Here is a 25,539-nt window from a genome sequence, read left to right as displayed (position 1 = left end):
CAGGAGCAGCCTTGCCCCGGATGTAGGGAAACAGCTGAGCAATTCTATCTGCTTCTCCCCTTTAGCAGGTATTATTTCTTCCTGGGATCCCCATCTACTATACCTGGATACACCATGAGTCCATGAGAAGTGAATCCACTTCTTCCCAATATTATTCCCACTGTCCCTGAAGGTAAGGGACCATCCACACCAGTGGTCCACTTATATCATGTGACTTTTGGGGATAATGTAAGAGGAATCAATGGCCAGATCAAATCTACACTTTCTCTGCAGCCATGTATAAGATCAGAAATACCTACTTTTCTTGCCTGCTTGGTACCTCCTGACTGACCAAAAGGAAAATGTCTCCAATGTCCCGAGGGGCCTCTAGCTTACAGGGCTGCCTGTAGTTTTACAATCACCACCACCTCATGCCCAGACTATAGCCAATGCCACCAGCCCTTCCTGCCTTTCTTCTTCCACCACAATGCTGAGTTCTGGGATTGGCCACTGCCAACCCTAACCCGGCCTCTTTCTCTCTCCGCAACGGCTTTGTGGGTTCTTGCCACTGGCTTGCCTCTGAGACCTTTGATACTGTGGACAAGAGATACAGGGCTGGAGAGATGGCTCAGGGGTTAAGAGCACTGACTACTCTTCAAAACCCTAACACTGGTTCTGAAAGCATGGATGGAACCAGGAACCTTAACATTGGCGCCGTGACTCGGATGCCCCAGGGGAGGATTTTGATTTCCCACTGCCCACATGGCGTTTTACTTCCGCCATTCCTCTGCTGACCCCGAGGCACAGGATAGGCCTTTCCCAACACATTCCTCTACTGCCCACAGCAACCACCAGCTTCTCCTGGCAGAACCTTGGTGGAGGTGGAGGAAACCTGTGCACTCCAGCCTTATCACTGCATTGTCCACAGTTCACCCAGGTCTGTGGGTAAAGTTGCAGTTGCTCACAACTGGCTGTGTGCTCTCCCTGGCGTGGCAAGGAAGAACGGAGAGGAATGCCACTTCTGTGAACATGACTCGAGATTGCTACCAAGCGTCCTGCTGTTGGGCCCTGCCATTACATCTGCTCCCACTTTTGTGAGCATCACAGGGATTTGATTACAGCTACTGCCACAACATCGACACCATCAAACCACCAACGACTGCTGGCTGCTGGGGATCTCAGGACTTACACCACTCCAGCAGGCCTCCCGTTCCATAGGATGCCCTGCTTATAGCTGCCAACCAAGGAGAGCCCCCTCCTCAAGCACATGCAGGTGAGCAGTACCTATTCAGCCTCTGTGCGCTTTACCTCAGAGCTTGACTTTCCATGGGGTACACAGGGTTTCAGGGGAGCGTTCTTGAGCTTGGAGCTACTGGAGCTACCTCTGGAGATAGAGCCTTTCACAGAGCCTCCTTCTAGGAACTTTTCCCTTTGGTGAGACTTTCTCTTTTTGAGATGGTTTAATGCCAGCCCAAGCCTGGATAGACTGACTGCTCTCTGGCCCAGGAGCACCGGCTCTAAATCTAGCCCGAGCACAAGTTGGGGCAGCTAATCCCTATTCTCACCCATGGGTCTATAGGTCTTCAATGCCTGTCCACATTTCCTGGGATGTTTTGGTCTAATTTACACTAACCAGAAACCATTCTCTCTGTCTGCCCCCATTCCCAGGCCTCCCCCTCTTCTCCCATGCTTGTTGCTGTAGCTCCTGGTTCCTGCCCTGTGAAAAGCAGGTCTGGCCCCTTTTCGGAGGAACCCTGTCTATCAGGCCCGTTTCCTACTATCTGGGACCCTAAGACCCTTGCATAAGCCAGTTCTCTTTCTGTCTGGGACTTTGCTCCAGCGTGCTAACAACACTGCCTGCACACATTGCCCCAGCTGTCCACACCACTGTCCCAACTGCGGGTACTTGAGTGCTCCCTCTTTTACCTTGCTCTGCCGATCTTAAAGAATGGAAACTTATAAACTACAGGAATCCCACTCAGACCTATGTCTTATGGAATAAATAGATTCTACTCAGATAAGTTCATCTGCCTCAACATCCACATACAACCTATTCCAAAGGGTGGGAGTCCTCTGGTTTTCAAATTTCCATCTAAGAAAAAGTTTACTTATCTCCTGCAACATGCTTAATTTTATTCTCTGCCTATAATAAGTATGTATGTTCCAGCACCTCATCAAGTCCAGGTGCTTACTACACCCAGGACAGCCCCAGAGAAGAGACCTCCAGATGTTCCAATCTCCTCTCAGACACAGATGCTTCTATTGGATCGGTTACTTCTGAACTATACTCAGTTGGTTCCACACACCATAGACAACAGGGAGTCAGCATCTCTAGATTGAGCAAATAACCCCATCCCCATCTTTTTAGGTTCTGGAGACACATCGCCGCAAAGCAAACAGGAAGTAAGTCAGAGATCACAACCCAATTCCTGCTTTACCATCGAGTCTACTATTTTTTTTTTTTTAATTAAACCAAAATGGGAGAATGTTGGTGTTCTACGCTCAAAGAGCACAGGTGCATGGGAACAGCCAGGTATGCACTACCCACAGTTGCGTGGCAATAGCCAGGTATGCCTGACACTAGAAAAGGGGCTGCTTGCCCTGTCTTACCCTCTCTTACTTCCCTTAGTCTTTGTTCTTTGCTGCTCTTGTCCCCTTCCCCATCCCTCCCCCCATATGTCCATGGCCAGCCACCAATCTGCTCTTCTACTCTTCTCTCATTTAACCTCTTCACCTGAACCATGATGGCTTGGCATGTTCTGTGAGGGCACAGGCCAAAATTGGAACCCCTAACAATTATGTCCTCCTTCATCTGAAGAGACAGACAGGAAGAAGACACAGAGAAGATGAAGATGACTCAGATCCATGTGCATCCGGTTCATCTTCCTCCATCTCCTATCTCTTCCTGGTCATCTTTCTGTCCCCTCTCTAAAACTTTAAGCCCTGCCTTCTTTTCCCACTGCCCAATCACAGGCTCATGTAACTAATTAAGATTTGTACCTGGCCTCACCTGCATACAGACAGCAATCCACAGGTCAGTTTGGTTCCCAATGGCAGGAGGTTACCTCATTCAGACTCAGACTGGCAAATCCTTTGACCAATGTCAAAGGCTGCAGTGGCCTAGAAGGCTCTGTAGCTCACAGTAACCAGAACCTGCAAGGTCTTAGGTACGGTTACCGTATTCTCTAGAATCAATGCACCTGTCATTGTGAACTCTGGAATCTTTGGCCTTACAATTTCTTGGGAAATCACCAAATTGTCTACAGTTAAAACATCAAGCATTTTGATTGCTGATATCTGTAGCCACCATTTGCCCTGTGATATTTGCATTATACTCCTGAGAACCTATACCAGTGGTCTCCCTTATGCATTCATCTATAGGGCTCGACATGATTTCAATGGTCTAATTACTCTCTTACATTCTGTGTTTACATCCCCAAAAGCCAATATTTCTATCAATGGCTGTCTAGTTTCTGAGTATGATAGGGTTCTATAAACAGCTGAACTTAACCTCTGTAAGAATTCTCTAAAGGAATTCTCCAGAATCCTATTTTAGTAAAGAGGTAGATTTTCCTCCTCAGGTTCTGCAACCAGACCCCAGGCTCTTAAAGTTGTAACACAACATTGTTCAATTACACCCTCAGATCTGATTTGGTTCTGTAAGTCAGCATAACATCCTTCACCAAGTAGTTGTTCTTTAATAAGTTATTCCACTTGAGAAATTACAAGGGCGGGTTCTGTAGCTTCATGCCTTTACCACCACAACCACAGTAATTGTTGAACAGCTGACACCAACCCCTTCCATCCAATCTTGTGGGATCACCTCATGCTGTGGTCTAGTTATTTAGTGTTTCATTAATATAGGAAGAATGTAAATGATACAAAACAACAGATTCTTCAAAATGCTTTAAATCTAGCATTTCTATCAGTCACCAGGTCAGCTCAGTGGCAGGAATAGCACCAGTAGCAGGCACATGCTGCAGAGACACTGGGAAGGATGAAGGTGCCTCTGGAGGCCCAAGCAAAACCTGTGGTAATGCACTCACTTATACATTACCAGCTTGTACCTGTGCTGCCTCCTGGTCTTCCCAGCCCCTTGTCTCCCTGAGGCATTTGGGCACCTGGTAGTGAAAGCATGGGGAGCAGGGCAGGGCAGCCCTGTCCCTTCCAGTCTATTTCTTTCCCCTTTTCATCATGGGGTACATTCATTACCAGTCTCATTCACCAAGCCTGAACCTTGTTCTCGCCCTGACTTTTTGCATTCCAAGCATTTCAACTTCTAGTTGAAATCTCTATGTGCATTACAAAGTCTGCAGTCCTTTCTAGCAGAAGAGAATTGAGTGAAACTTCTGAGTTTTCGACCTTCTCTCCAAATTTTAGAATAGCATGTGAACATACAAAGGAAAACCAAAAATCCCCCTCCAGGAACATAGAGTAAGATACTACCCGCAACTGCAGCTGCCATTTTACCAATTTCCTTCAGTAACATTGCTCACCCCTCAGAATCTACAGTTCCCTCAACCACATTAGGAGCAGAGTTACTCATTATGCCTAAGGCACTTTGGGTGTCACTGGTAGGCGTAAGTGTTTTGAAACCTCCTCTTAAGCTCTCCTCTAGCCCACCACAGAGCAGATGCAGTGGAAGGGAAAAGTTATTAGGATGTGGGGAAGTGGACCTGCTCAGCAGTCTTTCTCTGGATTGAGTTCCATCTCCTTGGGCAGCTGTTCAGTCCCAGAGCAAACACCAAACAGGACTCAGCAGCTGCAGACCAGTCCTCTAGGCAGGCAGAAAACAGGCTCGACCAGCAGCCATAATCCAGTCCTTTCAGGAAGCAGACACCAGGCAGCTGTACTTCAATCCTGAAGAAACCACCAGGCTGGCCACTGACCTGAGGTCAGGCCACAGAAGTGACAAGCTGCTGCAGGAACTATACAAGCAGTTCTTGGGTGAGCTTCTCTCCATGGCAGCTTTATCACAGGTTGAGCTCAACCATGCTATGTAAGGGGAACCAATACATGCGGTGTCCTTACTGAAGAATGGCCAGGTGGAGCAAACCAAAGCACAGTGCTCATGTCCCACAGACTGTGGGGTCAGATTGATACTCCTTCATCAAGAGTCCTTTCACTGTCTGCTATATCCAAGCAGCCTTTTCCCTGTGTCTGCTTCAGGAGAAGTCTTTCACATGTTTGCGTTAGGAAGACGTCCTTTCATCTCTGTGCCTGAGCAAATCGTTTGGCAAAATATATGTTTTAAAGAACTAGAAGTTTCCACTTCATATCCCCTTTTTCTTTAAAAATTGTCCTTTTCCCTATCATTAGCAATCTACACACAATGGCAATTATTGTAAGAACCATCACATTTTCAAAAAATGCCATTATGTAGACTATACTCAAATAATTAACAAAACCTTACCTTTCTATCAATACACAACACTTCAAAACAATTTAAATTTTCTATTGAAGTACAATTCAAACAAAAACTTAAGTTGCTATCAATATGTAATGATAAAACAAAAATCTGAAAATTCCAAAAACATAATGAAACAAAATACCTTAAAGTTCTAATACACAACTATTCCAACAAAATGACTTTAAATGTCTATCAAGCTCTGATCATAACCAATAATAACCTTCCATCCTAGATAACAATTAGAACACATCAAATGACCAAACCTATCTACCACACTTTAAGGGACTAGGGCGACGATCCTCAGAAAACTGCTTCCTGCTGAAACAGGGTGAAGAATTCCTGTATGGGCCCCAGGGAGAAAAAAAATGGTTAGTTTGAGGAAAAGGTAGCTGTAGCCTTTGTTGCCCAATCTGTCTTTCTAGTTTCTGTGCTAGCCCTTTTGAAGTTGATTTGCATGCACAGTTAGGAGAATCAGAAACTGACACAGTCTGTGAGTCACCTGGGATGTTTGCTTTGTGGAGACACTGTCTCAGCTCACAAGAGGTTTTCCCTAATCAGATCTAAACATTAAAAGCTTCTGTTGGTAGCCGTATTTTTCAATCTCTGTAGATGCATAAGCATAACCACATCCCATAATACAATTACCAGGTTCCCTTCTCATGTCTACACATCCTTACATTGGTTGGCCTTGTTCCTCAGTTTTTTCAATAACCTCTCTCGGGTGCTGTTGTTCCATTTTCACCAACATTAAGAATATTGAGGGCAGTTCCCGCAGATGTCACCAACAGGCAGCCTAGACATAAGCTTAGTGCCACCTTGGATCAGCTTCCACTAATGGCTGTGTGGTCCTCGGGGTTTGTTGTTTTCCTCACCACAGGTCTGGCTAGCTGTGGCCCAGTGCTGTTTTCTGTAAGCGTATCAAGAACCATGAGCAGCTTTAGGAATGAAAACTTTGGTTGCCACATCCTCAATTTAGGCTTTAATGCCAAAGACATTCTAGAGGAAAAAAAGGGAAAGAAATAGAAAGAAATCGTCCCCTGACGATAGGGATTCTTTCTAAGTTACAGACCTCGAACACATTCTAAAACAGCGTCTGAGGTGCCTGAAAGCTCTTGCCCTGTGACTCCCTTTCACACAGACAAATGAAAGGACAGCAGAGCCCTAGCTGTAACTGCTACATGACTTGACTGTGCCAGCAAGACTGAAATAACGTTGGTCTAGAGACTTGGGGTGCGTCCAGAGAGCATTACCTATGCAAATCCTTGTAAACCAGTGTCTCCAGTCAAGTATGCCACCAGTAATGGAGTCCACATTAGGACCTTGTCAGTGAAATTGAATTGATGGAAGTCACCAGAGCACATCCAAAGGCAAAGTTGGTTTTGCAGATCGACGTTGACACTTCCAAAGCATTTTGTCACCTCAATGTCAAGTTTGGTGCCAACTCAACAGCAGCAGGCTTCTCATGAACAGGAGAAGGACCATCAGCTTCCATGAGGGCAGTAGATGTACTTACCCTGAGACCTTCATGCAGGCAGCATCACACACCCGCTGTGTCTTTGACATGGAAACTGAAGATGGTTTCAGCGTTCATCTGCTTGAAATTGGTGGGTCTCCTGGATCTGAAGATACAAAGCTTAAATTTGAAGGGAACACAGTGTCATCCACCCAGCTGTGAACGAGCACTTGCCATCAGACTCTGGAGTGAGAACCATAGCTGAGCCGGGCAGATACTGTGTCTCCTCTGCTTTCACAGTTGCAGTCGACATCATTGCCCAGTGAAAGTGTGGAAGGAGCAGCCTGGCTCCGATGATGAAGAGGAGTCAATGAGCAAACCTTCATGGTATCTTCCTGATATCTCTAGACACCATTATGTGAATGGTGGAGTGTATGCATCATTTAACTGCATTTCTTATGATCATGCACATAGGAAGGCCCTGATGCAGGAAATTATTCATCCAGCATCTGAGGAAAATCAGGAGCATCTGGGTAAAATCACGAGGTGTACCCAACTGGTCCCTACAGATCTGTATCTTTTGTGGTTAAATTGTTTGTTGGACTTTATAACCCAGATAACTAGTGAATCTCCCCTTTATTTTTTTTTCTGGAGCACTCTGTAATCCCCAGCATGGTAGAATTTTTTGTGTTACCATAATCTCTAACCCATGATCATCAGAATCAGCCAACAGAATGCTATCCATATAACGGTAAATGAGAGATCGAGGAAATTACTTACGAATAATTGCAAATGGTTGTTACACAAAAATATGACAAAGTTGGACTATTTAACATTCCTTTTGGAAGTCCTTTCCAGTTGTATCTCTTTATTGGAAGACATGACTGTCTTTTTTCTCCTCAAAGAGACAGACAGAGACAGAGAGATGCCAAGAAGATGAAGATGAACCAGATCCATGTAGATCTTTCTCCATCTCCTATCTCTCTCTATTCATGTTCTCTCTCTCTCTCTCTCTCTCTCTCTCTCTCTCTCTCTCTCTCTCTTTCAGCTCTATATTCTCTAGAATCAACACACCTCTTATTTTGAACGCTGAATCTTTTAACCTTACACTTTCTCTGGACATGTCCAAATTGATCACAATTAAAATATCAAGAACTTTGATTCATGATTATCTCTAGCCAAAATTTGTCCTTTGATATTTGCAATTATACTCCTGAGAACCAACACCAGTGCTTTCCCTTTTCCATTCATCTATAGAGGCTCTACATGATTTCAATGGTCTAATTGCTCTCTTACATTGAGCGTTTGCATTTCCAAAGGCCAATATTTGTATCAACAACTGTCTGGTTTCAGACTCTGATATGGTTCTATTCACAGCTCAACTCAACCTCTGTAAGAACTCTGTAAAGGATTATCCAGAATCCTATTTTGGTAGAAGAGGTAGATTTTCCCCCAGGTTCTGCATCCTAAGCTCTAAAAGATGTACCACAACATTGCTCATTTTCCCCGCCATATCTGATTTGCTCCTGTAAGACAGCATAATGCCCATCACCCAGCATCTCGTCTTTAGTGACAGTTATTCCACTTGTTAATCACAAGGGCTGGTTCTGTAGCTTCATGCCTCCACCTCGACAACCACTGTAATTGTTGACCAGCTGAAACCAACCCCTTCCAATCTTGTGGGATCACCTCATGCTGTGGTCTAGTTATTTAGCATTTCTTTGACAGAGGAAGAGTATAAATGATACAAAATAATAGATTCTTTAAACTACTTTAAAATCTAGCATTTCAATCAGTCGTCAGGTGAGGTCACTGTCAGGAATAGCATCAGTAGCAGGCACATGCTGCAGAGACACTGGGAAGGATGCATGCGTTTCTGCAGGCCTAAGAAAATCTTGTGGGACTGCACTCACTCACACATCACCCTTTTGTGCCTGCGCTACCTCCTGCTCTTCCCAGCCCCTTGTCTCCCTGAGGCATTTGGGCACCTGGTAGTGAAAGCACGGGGAGCAGGGCAGGGCGGCACTTTCCCTTCCACTCTATTTCCTCTTTTCATCACGGGATACATTACCAGTCTCATTCACCAAGCCTGAACCTTCTTCTCCCTCTGCCGTTTTGCCTTCCAAGCATTTCAACTTCTAGTCAAAAACTCTACATGCATAGCCAAGTCTGCAGTCCTTTCTAGCAGAAGAAAATTGAGTGAACCATCTGAGTTTTTGACCTTCCCTCCAAATTTTCAGAAGAGAATTTGAACATACAAAGCAGAAACAAAACAAAACAAAATCTTCTAGTTTCACAGTAGGATAGCACCCAGCAACTGTAGCTGCCATTTTACCAATTTCCTTCAGTAACATTGCTCACCCCTCAGAATCTACAGTTTCCTCTACCACATTAGAAGCAGAGTTACCCATTATGTCTAAGTCACGTTGGGTGCCAGCTGTAGGCATAAAAGTTTTGAAACCTCCTCTTAAGTTATGCTGTAGCCCACAATAGAGCAGATGCAGTGGAAGAGAAAAGTTATTAGGATGTGGGGAAGTGGACCTGCTCAACACTAGTTCTCTGGTATTGGGCTCCCTCTCCTTGGGCAGCTGTTCAGTCCCAGAGCAAACACCAAAGAGGACTCAGCAGCTGCAGACCAGTCCTCTAGGCAGGCAGAAAACAGGCAGAAACCAGCAGCCACAGTCCAGTCCTTCCAGTTAGCAGACACCAGGCAGCTGTAGTAATCCTAAAACATCACGAGGCTGGCCACCAACCTGAGGTCAGGCCACAGAAGTGACAAGTTGCTGCAGGACTATACAAGCAGTGCTTGGGCAAGCTTCTCTCCATGGCAACTTTATCACAAGTTGAATTCAACAATTCTATGTGAGGCGAACCAATACATGCAGTGTCTTTACTGATGAATGGCCAGCTGGAGCAAACAAAATAACTTTAAGTATTTTATCGATCTCTCATCATAAAAAAATCCTTCCATCCTAGATAACAATTGTATCACATCAAATGACCAAATCTATCCACCCCACGTTAAGGGACTAGGGCGACGATCTTCACAAAACTGCTTCCTGCTGAACTGGAGTGAAGAATTCCTGTATGGCCCCCAAAGGAGAAAAAAAATGGTAAGTTTGACAAAACGTAGTTGTGGCATCTGTTGCACTATCTGGTTTTCTTGTTTCTGGGCTAGCACTTTTGAAGTTGATTTGCCTGCACAATTAGGAGAAATCAGTAACGGACACAGTCTGTGAATCACCTGGGCTGTTTGCTGGGTGAAGACACCGTCTCAGCAGAAAACAGGTTTTTCCTAGTCAGATATGATCTTTACAAAGTTCTGTTGGTAGCCATGTTTTTCATTCTCTATAGATACATACGCATAAGTACATCCCCTTAACAATATTGTAGGTTTCCATTCTACTGAAAATACATTGTTATATTGGTTGGTCTTTCAGATATTTCAATATTTTGAGTACCCAGTTGTTGCAAAACAACCCTTCCTGATGCAGGTTTACATGTATGTCAGCCACATAATGTCTCAATTTCCATTTTTGCCTTTCTGGTCCCACACATGCAACCCATTGGATACCACCCTATTCTCGATAATTTACCAATTCATATAAATTCTGTCAAAACCTGAGGTGGCCAATCTGGATTTCAGACCTTTGGGTGAGTAAACTAACATCAGCTCCTGTATGTACCAACCCTTCTATGTCCACACCCGTATTTGGACAACCTGGGTCTCTGATCATAGACCTATGTGCCAGAGCACATGTTTCCCAGAGTTCCCTGAAGCCCCTGCTCATTCCACAGGAGCGGCCTTCCCCCTGATGTAGGGAAATAGCCTCTCTCTTCACCCTATCTCGCTCTTGTAGTTCCTGGTTTGTGCCTCAGGAAAAGCAGGTCAGACCCCTTTTAGGAGGAACCCTGTCTGTGATGCCTGCTTTCCCATGCGTTTTCAACCCCTAAGACCCTTGTACAAACAAGCTCTCTTTCTGTCCAGGACTTTGCTCCAGCGTGCTCACATGGCCACCTGCTTGCCGTGCATCAGCTGTGCACACAATGTCCCAGCTACATAAGCTCTACTTCTCCCTTGCTCTGCAGATCTTAAAGAATGTAAACTTATAAACTAGATAGTGTAAACCCACTCAGACCTACCTCTTATGGACCAAATAGACTAGGCAGACTTACTTATCTGAGTGGAAAGATCCCATTCAGTACCTATTACATAGAGTACAAGTCCTCTGGGATTCAAATGTACATCTAAGAACACGTTTTATTCCAAAGAAACTCAATCTTATTCTCTGCCTATAACAAACACAGATGTGTGTTTCAGCATCTTGTCAAGTCCAGGCGCTTACTACACCCAGGACAGCTCCAGAGAAGCGACCTCAGATGTTCCAATCTCCTCTCACAGACACAGATGCTTCTATTGGACCTGTTCCTTCTGACCTATCCTTGGATGGTTCCACAGACCCTGGACATCAGGGAGACAGCAAATTCTGGACTGAACAAATAACCCCATCCCCATCTTTTTAGGTTCTAGAGACACATCGCCGCAAAGCAAGCAGGAAGTAGTCAGAGATCACAACCCAATTCCTGCTTCACCATCGCCTCTAATTTTTTCTTCTCTTTTTCCTTTTTTTCGGAGCTGGGGACCGAACCCAGGGCCTTGCACTTGCTAGGCAAGCGCTCTACCACTGAGCTAAATCCCCAACCCTTTAATTTTTTTTTAAAATTAAACCAAGATGGGGGAATGTTGGTGTTCTGTCTAGCTCAAAGAGAACACACACAGCTACATGGGAACACACAGGTATGCTCTGCCCCACAGTTGCCTGGCAACAGCCAGCTGTGCCTGACACTATAAAAGGGGCTGCTTGCCCTCTCTCAACCCTCTCTTACTTCTCTATTTCTGATCTTCAATGCTGATGCCCCCTCCTAGACCCACCCCGTCTATGTGTCCACGCCCGGACGCATTTATGCTCTTCTACTCTTCTCTCATTAAAGTTTTCCACGTCAACCATGGTGGCTTGGCCTGTTCTGTCTGGGCACAGGCTGAGATTCCAAACCCTAACAATTATTATATACTTCTAAATCCAAAGAGAAATAGACAGAGATACAGGAGAGACACCGAGAAGCGATCTGTGATGAACCACGTGGATCTGGTGCATCTTCCTCCATCTTCTCTATTGATTCCTGGTCCATCTCTCTGTCCCCTCTCTAAAATTTTACCTCTGCCTTCTTTACCCACTGCCCAATCACAAGCTTATCTGACTAAGACTTCATTTGACCTCCCCTGCATATAAACACCAGTGCACACCTCAGTTCAGTTTTCAATGGCAAGGAGTTGCCTTGTTCTCACTCTTAGACTGGTAATCCTTACCAATGTCTACCTTTGCCACAGTGGCTGTAATAGCCTTGAAGCCCTTATAACTCAACCTTAACCAGAACCAGCCTGTTGTTATTCTAGAGAATGCGATTACAGTATTCTCTACCATCAATGCACCTTTCATTTTGATCCCTAGATCCTCAGGCTTTACACTTTCTTTGGAAATGTCAAAATTGATCACAATTAAAATATCAAGTATTTTGATTTATGAAATCTCTAGCCAAAATCTGACCTTTGATATTTGCAAGTATACTCCTGAGAACCAACACCAGTGGTTTCCCTTTTCCATTCATCTATAGAGGCTCTACATGATTTCAATGGTCTAATTGCTCTCTTACATTGAGCGTTTGCATTCCCAAAGGCCAATATTTGCATCAAGGACAGTCTGGTTTCAGACTCTGATATGGTTCTATTCACAGCTCAACTCAACCTCTGTAAGAATTCTGTAAAGGATTCTCCAGAACCCTATATTGGTAAAAGAGATAGATTTTCCCCCAGGTTCTCCAACCAAATCCCAAGCTCTGAAAGATGTAACACAACATTGTTCAATTACCCCGCCATATCTGATTTGCTCCTGTAAGTCAGCATAATGCCCATTACCTAGCATCTGGTCTTTAGTGACAGTTATTCCACTTGTTAATCACAAGGGCTGGTTCTGTAGCTTCATGCCTCCACCTCGACAACCACTGTAATTGTTGACCAGCTGACACCAACCCCTTCCAATCATGTGGGATCACCTCATGCTGTAGTCTAGTTATTTAGCATTTCTTTGACAGAGGAAGAGTATAAATGATACAAAATAATAGATTCTTTAAACTACTTTAAAATCTAGCATTTCTATCAGTCTCCATGTCAGGTCATTGGCAGGAATAGCATCACTAACAGGCACATGGTGCAGAGACGCTGGGAAGGATGCATGTGTTTCTGCAGGCCTAAGAATATCTTGTGGGAGTGCACTCACACATCACCCTTTTGTGCCTGCGCTACCTCCTGCTCTTCCCAGCCCCTTGTCTCCCTGAGGCATTTTGGGCACCTGGTAGTGAAAGCACGGGGAGCAGGGCAGGGCGGCACTTTCCCTTCCACTCTATTTCTTTCCCCTTTTCAACATGGGGTACATTACCAGTCTCATTTACCAAGCCTGAACCTTCTTCTCCCTCTGCCTTTTTGCCTTCCAAGCATTTCAACTTCTAGTCAAAAACTCTACATGCATATCCAAGTCTGAATTCCTTTCTAGCAGAAGAGAATTGAGTGAACGATCTGAGTTATTGACCTTCCCTCCAAATTTTCAGAAGAGAATTTGAACATACAAAGCAGAAACAAAACAAAACAAAATCTTCCAGTTACACAGTAGGATAGCACCCAGCAACTGTAGCTGCCATTTTACCAATTTCCTTCAGTAACATTGCTCACCCCTCAGAATCTACAGTTTCCTCTACCACATTAGAAGCAGAGTTACCCATTAGGCCTAAGGCACTTTGGGTGCCAGCTGTAGGCATAAAAGTTTTGAAACCTCCTCTTAAGTTATGCTCTAGACCACAGTAGAGCAGATGCAGTGGAAGAGAAAAGTTATTAGGATGTGGGAAAGTGGACCTGCTCAGCAGTAGTTCTCTGGATTGAGTTCCATCTCCTTGGGCAGCTGTTCAGTCCCAGAGCAAACACCAAAGAGGACTCAGCAGCTGCAGACCAGTCCTCTAGGCAGGCAGAAACCAGCAGCCACAGTCCAGTCCTTCCAGTTAGCAGACACCAGGCAGCTGTAGTTCAAGCCTAAAACAACACGAGGCTGGCCACCAACCTGAGGTCAGGCCCCAGAAGTGACAAGTTGCTGCAGGAACTATACAAGCAGTTCTTGGGCGAGCTTCTCTCCATGGTAGCTTTATCACAAGTTGAATTCAACAAAGCTATGTGAGGCGAACCAATACATGCAGTGTCATTACTGAAGAATGGGGAGGTGGAACAAACAAATTGACTTTAAGTATTTTATCCATCTCTCATCATAAAAAAACCTTCCATCCTAGATAACAATTTTATCACATCAAATGACCAAATCTATCCACCCCACCTTAAGGGACTAGGACGATGTTCTTCAGAAAACTGCTTCCTGCTGAATTGGGGTGAAGAAATCCTGTATGGGCCCCAAAGGAGAAAAAAATGGTTAGTTTGACAAAACGTAGCTGTGGCATTTGTAGCCCTGTTTCTGGGCTAGCACTTTTCAAGTAGATTTGCATGCACAGTTAGGAGAATCAGTCACTGAGACAGTATGTGAGTCACCTGGGATGTTTGTTGGGTAAAGACACGGTCTCAGCAAAAAACAGGTTTTTCCTAGTCAGATATGATCTTTACAAAGTTCTGTTGGTAGCCATGTTTTTCATTCTCTGTAGATACATACGCATAAGCAAATCCCCTTCATAATATTGTAGGTTTCCACTCCACTATCAATACATTGTTCTATTGGTTGAGCTTTCAGATATTTCAAGATTTTGAGGAACCAATTGTTAGAAAACAACCTTTCCCCATAGGTTTATGTGTATGTCAGCCACATAATGTCTCAATTTCTATTTTTGCCCTTCACAGGCAATCCATTGGATACCACCCTATTCTCGATAATTTACCAATTCCTATAAATTCTGTCAAAACCTGAGGTGGCCAGTCTGGATTCCAAGAATTTTGGGAAAGCAAACTAACATCAGCTCCTGTATGTACCAACCCTTCTATGTCCACACTCGTATTTGGACAACCTGGGCCTCTGATCATAGACCTGTGTGCCAGAGGACATGCTTCTCAGTGCTCCCAAAAGCCCCTGTTTATTCCATAGGAGCGGACTTGCCCCGGATGTAGTGAAACAGCTGAGCAGTTCTATCCCCTATCTCACCTTTAACAGGTTTTATTTACATAATGAAATCCCATCTACTATACCTGGAGAGACCATAAGTCCTTGAGAAGTGAATCCACTTCTTCCCAAGACGATCCCCAATGTCCCCTGAACATAACGGATCACACACTCCATTGGTTAGGTTATATTTGACTTGTGGGGATAATGTAAGAGGAATCTGTGGCCAGATCCCAAGCTAACCCTCCATGAGCACCTATGTATAGGATTAGAAATACCTAATGCTTGGAATGTCCTCTCTGACCAAAAGGAAAATGACTCGTACTCTTTGCAGGGTGTCCTCTAGCTGAAAGGCCCCTCAGTGTTGCCTGAAGTTATAAAATGAGCACCATCTTAGCCCAGGCCTGCAGACAAAGCTACCAGCCCCTCCTGCCTTTCCTCTTCTTCCACCATGCTTAGCTCCGGGGTTGGCCACTGCCAACCCTAACCTGGCCTCTTCTCTATCACCACTGCTTTGAGGATTCTTCCAACCGGCTTGCCTCTAAAACCTTTGATTCTGTGGATAAAAGACACAGCGCTGGAGAGATGGCTCAGGGGTTAAGAGCACTAACTGCTCTTCCAGAGGTTCTGACTCCATTCCCAGCCATCATCTGACTCAATTGCTCACAACTATCTGCAATGGGATCTGATGCCCTCTTCTGGTGTTTCTGAAGACAGGGACAGTGTACTCACTTGCAATAAATTAAAAGGAAAAAAAAAGACTTCAAATTTGTTTACTGGACACAGTTGCTATGCAAAGATAAGGCAGGCCTTCCCGTTGGGAGTTACCAGTTCATTACCTCTGTGTCTCCCCCTGCTCTAAACTTGAGGCTTGTTCCACCATCTCCTGCCAAATATTTTTGACCAACCTTTCAAGGTTGCAGACCCTAGCTTTCCCAGAGCCCTTCCATGATTATTGTTTGTTTCTGTCTAAGCTAAACCCACACAGCTACCTGGGAACAGCCAGGTAAGCTCAGCCCCACAGTTCCGTGCAACAGCCAGCTGTGCTTGACAGAATAACCAGGGCTGCTTGCCCTCTCTTCCCTCTCTCAGTCCCTTCACCATCCCTCCATCGACATGCCCATGACAGCTGCCTGTCTGCTCCTCTACTCTCCTCTCACTAGAGTTACCCACGTGAAACCATGATGGCTGGGTGTGTTGTGTCTGGGCACGGGCTGAGATTCTAAACCCTAACATTGGTGCAGAAACCTGGGATTGAAGCAGGAACCCTAACATCAGTGCTGTTCACTCGGATGTCCTGAGTGAGGATTCTGATTTCCCGTTGCTCACATGCCCTGATGTTCCCACCACCCTGCCACCAACTCAGGGGTAGAGGACAGGCCTTTCCCACTGTATGCCTCTGCTGCCCAAGGCAGCCCACAGCCTGCTCTGGCCGCCTAGGGCCAGAGACTCAGAGCATCTGCCGAGATGGATGAACCATGCACTCCTGCCCTATCACCACATTGCCCACAGTCCACTCTGGGCCGGGCCCAGTCACACTTGCTTGCCATGGGTTATGCACTCAAACTGGCTGTGGCAAGGAACAATGGAGATATATGCCACTTCTGTGCACATAACCAGATATTGCCAATGAGCATCCTGCTGATGGGCACTGTCATTAAAACTTCTGTGGCTTCTGCAAGTATCAGAGGGAATCGATCAGAGCTGCTGCCACACGATCTACATCAGACCACCACCTGCTGGCTGCTGGGGGCCTTCAGGACTTATACCACTCCTCAGGCTTCCCCATCACCATGATGCCCCCTGCTCTTAGCTGTCCACCCACTAGAGGGCCCTCTTCAGCATGTGCTGGTGAGTGGTACTTACTCAACCTCTGTGCACTTTCTTTACCTCAGGCCTTCACTTTCCCTGTGAACACATGGTTTCAGGAGAGCATTCTTGAGCTTGGAGAGCTAGCTGTGCTGCTTCTGGGGATAGATCCTTTCATGGAGCCTCCCTTTCTAGGACCTTTTCCCTTGGGTGAGACCTTCTTTCTCCTTTTGAGACAGTTTAATACCAGCCTAGAGCTGGATAGGCTGCTCTCTGGCTCAGGAGCACTGGCTCTAACTTTAGACCTGGCTCAAGTCAGGGCAATTAATCCCTATTCTCACCCATGGGTCTCTAGTTCTTCACTGCCTGTCCCCATGTCCTGGGATGTAATTTACACTAACCAGAAAACAATGTCTCTGTCTGGCCCATACCCAGGTCTCCCTCTTCTCTTTTCTTTGTTGCTGTAGGTCCTGGTTTGTGCCTGTGAAAATCCGGTCTGACCCCTTTCTGCAGGAGCCCTGTGTGTGAGGCCTGCATTCCCACACTAAGTGTCTGATCACTAAGACCCTTGTACAAGTAAGGTCTCTCTTTTTGTCCGGGATTTTGCTACTTCGTGCTCACTCTGCCACCAAAGCGCAGTGCCTCATCTGAGCATATCAGTGTCCCAGTTGCATGTGCATGCACACTCTTGCTTCTCCTTTGCTCTGCAGATCTTAAAGAAGGTAAACTTATAATCTACAAGAAACACTCAGACCTACCCCTTATGGACCAAATAGACTCCACTCGGATAAGTACATCTGCCTGAAGATCCCACTTACTGCCTATTCCAAAGGGTGGGAGTCCTCTGGGTTTCAAATGTACAACTAAGAAAAAGTTTTCTCCCAAACACGCTTTATATTATTCTCTGCTTATAATAAGTGTGTGTTTCAGCATCTTGCCAAGTCCAGGCAATTACTACACCCAGGACAGCTCCATAGAAGAGATCCCCATATGTTCTAATCTCCTCTCACAGACACAGATGCTTCTATTGGAACTGTTCCTTCTGACCTATACTTGGATGGTTCTACAGACCATGGACAACAGGGAGACAGCAAAATCTAGAGTGAACAAATAACCCTATACCCATCTTTTTAGGTTTAAGAGACACATCGTCGGAAAGAAAGCATGAAGTAAGTCAGAGATCACAACCCAACTCCTGCTTCACCATTGAGTCTACTCTTTTTTAATTAAACCAAAATGGGAGAATGTTTGTGTTCTGTCTAAGCTCAAAGAGCACAGCTGCATGGGAACAGCCAGGTATGCACTACCCACAGTTGCCTGGCAATAGCCAGCTATTCCTGACACTAGAAAAGGGGCTGCTTGCCCTGTCTTACCCTCTCTTACTTCTCTTCCTCTTTGTTCTTTGCTGCTCTTGCCCCCTTCCCCCATCCCTCCCCCATATGTCCATGGCCAGCCACCTATCTGATCTTCTACTCTTCTCTCATTTAACCTCTTCACGTGGAACCATGGTGGCTTGGCCGGTTCTATTGTGCACAGGCCAAAATTCCAAGCCCTAACAATTATGTCCTCCTTTATCTGAAGAGACAGACAGGAAGAAGACACAGAGAAGATGAAGATGAATCAGATCCATGTGCATCCGGTTCACCTTCCTCCATCTATCTCTTCCTGGTCATCATTCTGTCCCCTCTCTCTAAAACTTTCAGCCCTGCCTTCTTTTCCCACTGCCCAAACACGGGCTCATGTAACTAATTAAGATTTGTACCTGAACTTGCCTGCATACAGACAGCAATCCACAGGACAGTTTGGTTCCCAATGGCAGGAGGTTACCTCATTCAGACTCAGACTGGCAAATCCTTTGACCAATGTCAAAGGCTGCAGTGGCCTAGAAGGCTCTGTAGCTCACAGTAACCAGAACCTGCAGAGTCTTAGCTATGATTACCGTATTCTCTAGAATCAATGCACCTGTCATTTTGAACTCTGGACCCTTTGGCCTTACAATTTCTTGGGAAATGACCAAATTGTCTACAGTTAAAACATCAAGCATTTTGATTGCTGATATCTCTAGCCACCATTTGCCCTGTGATATTTCCATTATACTACTGAGAAACTATACCAGTGGTCTCCCATATGCATTCATCTACATGGGCTCTACATGCTTTCAATGGTCTAATTGATCTCTTACATTCTGTGTTTGCATCCCCAAAAGACAATATTTCTATCAACGACTGTCTAGTTTCTGAGTCTGATAGGGTTCTATAAACAGGGTTCTATAAACAGCTGAAGTTAACACCTCTGTAAGAATTCTCTAAAGGAATTCTCCAGAATCCTATTTTGGTAAAGAGGTAGATTTTCCTCCTCAAGTTCTGCAACCAGACCGCAAGCTCTTAAAGTTGCAACTTACCATTGTTCATTACACCTTCAGATCTGATTTACTCCTGTAAGTCGGCATAAGGCCCATCAGCAAGTAGCTGGTCTTTAGTAACAGTTATTCCACTTTTTAATCACAAGGGCTGGTTCTGTAGCTTCATGCCTTGCCTCAACAACCACTGTAATTGTTGACCACCTGACACCAAACCCTACCCATTTTGTGGGATCACCTCATGCTGTGACCTAGTGATTTAGCCTTTCATTAACATAAGAAGAGTGTAAATGATACAAAACAACAGTTTCAAAATGCTTTAAATCTAGCATTTCTATCAGTCACCAGAACAGTTCACTGGCAAGAACAGCATCAGTAGCACTCACATGCTGTAGAGACACTGGGAAGGATGAAGGTGCCTCTGTAGGCCCAAGGAAAACCTGTGGTAATGCACTCACTTCCACATTAAAGCTTTGTGCCTCTGCTGCCTCCTGCTCTTCTGAGCCCCTTGTCTCCTTCAGGCACTTTGGGCACCTGGTAGTGAAAGCATGGGAGCAGGGCACCCCTGTCCCTTCCACTCTATTTCTTTCCCCTTTTCATCATGGGGTACATTCCCAGTCTCATTCACCAAGCATGAACATTGTTCTCCCACTGGCTTGTTTTTCTTTCCAACCAATTCAACTTCTAATCCCAAACTCTCGGTGCATAGCCAAGTCTGTAATCTTTTTTAGCAAAAGAGAATTGAGTGAACCTTCTGAGTTTTCTGCCTTCCCTTCAAACTTTCAGAATGGCATGTGAACATACAAAGCAAAACCAAAACACCCTCTCCAGGAACCCTGTAGCAGACCACCCAGCCAATGTAGCTGACATTTTACCAACTTCCTTCAGTAACATTGCTCACCCCTCGGAATCTACAGTTCCCTCTACCACATTAGGAGCAGAGTTACCCATTAGGCCTAAGGCACTTTGGGTGTCACCTGTAGGCATAAGTGTTTAGAAACCTCCTCTTAAGCTCTCCTCTAGCCCTCCACAGAGCAGATGCAGTGGAAGAGAAAAGTTATTAGGATGTGGGGAAGTGGACCTGCTCAGCAGTAGTTCTCTGGATCGAGTTCCATCTCCTTGGGCAGCTGTTCAGTCCCAGAGCAAACACCAAACAGGACTCAGCAGCTGCAGACCAGTCCTCTAGGCAGGCAGAAAACAGGCTCGAACCAGTAGGCACAGTACACTACTGTCAACAAGTAGACACCAGGCAGCTGTACTTCAATCCTGAAGAAACCACCAGGCTGGCCACCGACCTGTGGTCAGGCCACAGAGGTGACAAGCTGCTGCAGGATCCTCAGGAGCAGTTCTTAGGCGAGCTTCTCTCCATGGCAGCTTTATCACAAGTTGGGCTCTACAATGCTATGTAAGGCGAACCAATACATGCAGTGTTTTTACTGATGAATGGCGAGGGGGAGCAAACCAAAGCTCAGGGCTCATCTCCCACTGTCTGTGGGGATTTATACTCCTTCATCAGGAGCGCTTTCACGTGTCTGCTATATCCAAACATCCTTTCACCTCTGTCTGCTTCAGGAGAAGTCTATTACGTGTTTCCTTAGCAAGACAAGCTTTCACCTGTGTTCCCCAGCAGAACATCCTTTGGCAAAATGAATGTTCCAAAAAGCTAAAATTTCCACTTTATATCCCCCTTTTTCTTTAAGAATTGTCCTTTTCCCTCTCATCAGAAATCTACACATAACGGAATTATTGTAAGAACCATCACATTTTCAATAAATGCCATTCGTATAATATAGTCAAATAAGTAACAAAACCCTATGTTACTACCTATATAGAATAATTCAAAATAATTTAAAATTTCTATCAATGTACAATTATTCAAATGAAAACTTAAATTTCTGTCAATATGCAGTGATTAAGTGAAAACCTTAAATTTCTATCAATAGAAAATAAAGGAACAAAAATACCTTAAATTTCCAATATATAAGTACAAAAATGAGTACATTTTTATCAATGTTTGATTATAACCAATAATATTCTTCCACCCTAGATAACAATAACTTCACATCAAATGACCAAACCTATCCAACCCACCTTAAGGGACTAGGGCGATGATCTTCAGAAAACTGCTTCATTCTGAATTGGGGTGAAGAATTCCTGTATGGGCCCCAAAGGAGAAAAAAATGGTTAGTTTGACAAAACGTAGCTGTGGCATTTGTTGCCCTATCTGGTTTTCCTGTTTCTGGGCTAACACTTTTCAAGTTGATTTGCCTGCACAGTTAGGAGAAACCTGTAACTGACACAGTCTGTGAATCACCTGGGATGTTTGCTGGGTGAAGACACTGTCTCATCAGAAAACAGTTTTTTCCTAGTCAGATATGATCTTTCCAAAGTTCTATTGGTAGCCATGTTTTTCATTCTCTGTAGATACATACGCATAAGCACATCCCCTTCATAATATTGTAGGTTTCCACTCCACTATCAACACATTGTTCTATTGGTTGAGCTTTCAGATATTTCAAGATTTTGAGGAACCAATTGTTAGAAAACAACCTTTCCCCATAGGTTTATCTGTATGTCAGCCACATAATGTCTCAATTTCTATTTTTGCCCTTCACAGGCAATCCATTGGATACCACCCTATTCTCGATAATTTACCAATTCCTATAAATTCTGTCAAAACCTGAGGTGGCCAGTCTGGATTCCAAGAATTTTGGGAAAGCAAACTAACATCAGCTCCTGTATGTACCAACCCTTCTATGTCCACACCCGTATTTGGACAACCTGGGCCTCTGACCATAGACCTGTGTGCCAGAGGACATGCTTCTCAGTGCTCCCAAAAGCCCCTTTTCATTCCACAGGGGCGGACTTGCCCCGGATGTAGTGCAACAGCTGAGCAGTTCTATCCCCTATCTCACCTTTAACAGGTTTTATTTACTTCATGCAATCCCATCTACTACACCTGGATGGACCATAAGTCCTTGAGAAGTGAATCCACTTCTTCCCAAGACGATCCCCAATGTCCCGTGAACATAAGGGATCACACACTCCATTGGTTAGACTTTATTTGACTTGTGGGGATAATGTAAGAGGAATCGGGGGCCAGATCCAAAGCTGACCCTCCATGATCACCTATGTATAGGATTAGAAATACCTAATGCTTGGAATGTCCTCTCTGACCAAAAAGAAAATGACTCGCACTGTCTGCTGCGTGTCCTCTAGCTGACAGGCCCCTCAGTGTTGCCTGTAGTTATAAAATGAGCACCATCTTATCCCAGGCCTGCAGACAAAGCTACCAGCCCCTCATGCCTTTCCTCTTAGCTCCGGAGTTGGCCACTGCCAACCCTAACCTGGCCTCTTTTCTATCCACCACTGCTTTGAGGATTCTTCCAACGGGCTTTCCTCTAAAACCTTTGATTCTGTGGATAAAAGACACAGGAGAGATGGCTCAGGGGTGAAGAGCACTAACTGCTCTTCCAGAGGTTCTGACTCCATTCCCAGCCATCATCTGACTCAATTGCTCACAACCATCTGCAATGGGATCTGATGCCCTCTTCTGGTGTTTCTGAAGACAGGGACACTGTACTCACGTGCAATAAATTAAAAAAAAAAAAGACTTCAAATTTGTTTACTGGGCACAGTTGCTATGGAAAGATAAGGCAGGCCTTCCAGGTGGGAGTTACCAGTTCATTACCTCTGTGTCTCCCCCTGCTCTAAACTTGAGGCTTGTTCCACCATCTCCTGCCAAATATTTTGACCACGCTTTCAAGGTTGCAGACCCTAGCTTTCCTAGAGCCCTTCCATGATTATTGTTTGTTTCTGTCTAAGCTAAACCCATACAGCTACCTGGGAACAGCCAGGTTAGCTCTGCCCTACAGTTCCCTGCAACAGCCAGCTGTGCTTGACAGAATAACGAGGGCTGCTTGCCCTCTCTTACCCTCTCTTACTTCTCTCAATTCCTTCACCATCCCTCCATAGACATGCACATGCCAGCTGTCTGTCTGCTCCTCTACTCTCCTCTCACTAGAGTTCCCCACATGGAACCATGGTGGCTGGGTGTGTTCTGTCTGGGCACAGGCTGAGATTCTAAACCCTAACATTGGTGCAAAAACCTGGGATTGAAGCAGGAACCCTAACATCAGTGCTGTTCACTCGGATGTCCTGCGTGGGGATTTTGATTTCCCCTTGCTCACATGCCCTGATGCTCCCACCACCCTGCCACCAACTCAAGGGTAGAGGACAGGCCTTTCCCACTGTATGCCTCTGCTAACAAGGCAGCCCACAGCCTGCTCTGGCTGCCTAGGGCCAGGAACTGAGAGCATCGGCTGAGATGGATGAACCATGCACTCCTGCCCTATCACCACATTGCCCACAGTCCTTCTGGGCTGGGCCCAGTCACACTTGCTTGCCATGGGATATGCACTCACACTGGCTGTGGCAAGGAACAATGGAGATATATGCCACTTCTGTGCACATAACCGGAGATTGCCAATGAGCATCCTGCTGATGGGCACTGTCCTTAAAACTTCTGTGGCTTCTGCAAGTATCAGAGGGAATCGATCAGAGCTACTGCTTCACCATCTACATCAGACCACCACCTGCTGGCTGCTGGGGGCCTTCAGGACTTATACCACTCCTCAGGCTTCCCCATTGCCATGATGCCCCCTGCTCTTAGCTGTCCACCCACTAGAGGGCCCTCTTCAGCATGTGCTGGTGAGCAGTACTTACTCAACCTCTATGCACTTTCTTTACCTCAGGGCTTGACTTTCCCTGTGAACACATGGTTTCAGGAGAGCATTCTTGAGCTTGGAGAGCTAGCTGTGCTGCTTCTGGGGATAGATCCTTTCATGGAGCCTCCCTTTCTAGGACCTTTTCCCTTAGGTGAGACCTTCTTTCTCCTTTTGAGACAGATTAATGCCAGCCTAGACCTGGATAGGCTGCTCTCTGGCTCAGGAGCACTGGCTCTAACTTTAGACCCGGCTCAAGTCAGGGCAATTAATCCCTATTCTCACCCATGGGTCTCTAGTTCTTCACTGCCTGTCCCCAAGTCTTGGGATGTAATTTACACTAACCAGAAAACAATGTCTCTGTCTGGCCCATACCCAGGTCTCCTTCTTCTCTTTTCTTTGTTGTTGTAGGTCCTGGTTTGTGCCTGTGAATATCCGGTCTGACCCGTTTCTGCAGGAACCCTGTGTGTGAGGCCTGCGTTCCCACATGTGTCTGACCACTAAGACCCTTGTACAAGTAAGGTCTCCTTGTGTCCAGGATTTTGCTACTTCGTGCTCACTCTGCCACCCAAGCACAGTGCCTCATCTGTGCACATCAGTGTCCCAGTTGTGTGTGCACGCACACTCTTGCTTCTCCTTTGCTCTGCAGATCTTAAAGAAGGTAAACTTATAATCTACAGGAAACACTCAGACCTACCTCTTATGGACCAAATAGACTGCACTCGGATAAGTACGTCTGCCTGAAGATACCACTTACTGCCTATTCCAAAGGGTGGAAGTCTTCTGGGTTTCAAATGTACAACTAAGAAAAAGTTTTCTCACAAACGCGCTTAATCTTATTCTCTGCCTATAATAAGTGTGTGTTTCAACATCTTGCCAAGTCCAGGCAATTACTACACCCAGGACAGCCCCACAGAAGCGACCTCCATATGTTCCAATGTCCTCTCACAGACACAGATGCTTCTATTGGATCTGTTCCTTCTGACCTATACTTGGATGGTTCTACAGACCATGGACAACATGGATACAGAAAACTAGACTGAACAAATAACCCCATCCCCATCTTTTTAGGTTTAAGAGACACATCAGTGCAAAGCAAGCAGGAAGTAAGTCAGACATCACAACCCAACTCCTGCTTCACCATTGAGTCTACTCTTTTTTAATTTAACCAAAATGGGAGAATGTTGGTGTTCTGTCTAAGTTCAAAGAGCACAGCTGCATGGGAACAGCCAGGTATGCACTACCCACAGTTGCCTGGCAATAGCCAGCTATGCCTGACACTAGAAAAGGGGCTGCTTGCCCTGTCTTACCCTCTCTTACTTCTCTTGCTCTTTGTTCTTTGCTGCTCTTGCCCCCTCCCCCCATCCCTCCCCCCGTATGTCCATGGCCAGCCGCCTTTCTGCTCTTCTACTCTTCTCTCATTTAACCTCTTCACCTGAACCATGGTGGCTTGGCTTGTTCTGTCAGGGCACAAGCCAAAATTCGAAACCCTAACAATTATGTCCTCCTCATCCGAAGAGACAGACAGGAAGAAGACACAGAAAAGATGAAGATGACTCAGATCCATGTGCATCCGCTTCACCTTCCTCCATCTATCTCTTCCT

General features: G+C 45.4%; 1 pseudogene; it reads left to right on the top strand.

Annotated features, from left to right (window-relative positions):
• Window positions 1-741: 741 nt before the first annotated feature.
• LOC134479148 (ornithine decarboxylase-like) lies at window positions 742-24,407 on the top strand (annotated as a pseudogene).
• The last annotated feature ends 1,132 nt before the right edge of the window (window positions 24,408-25,539 follow it).

This window comes from Rattus norvegicus, chromosome 6 (assembly GCF_036323735.1).
Source record: "Rattus norvegicus strain BN/NHsdMcwi chromosome 6, GRCr8, whole genome shotgun sequence".
NCBI lineage: Eukaryota > Metazoa > Chordata > Mammalia > Rodentia > Muridae > Rattus > Rattus norvegicus.
Note: the sequence above shows the minus strand (reverse complement) of the source record. Positions and strands in the feature narration are given on the sequence as shown.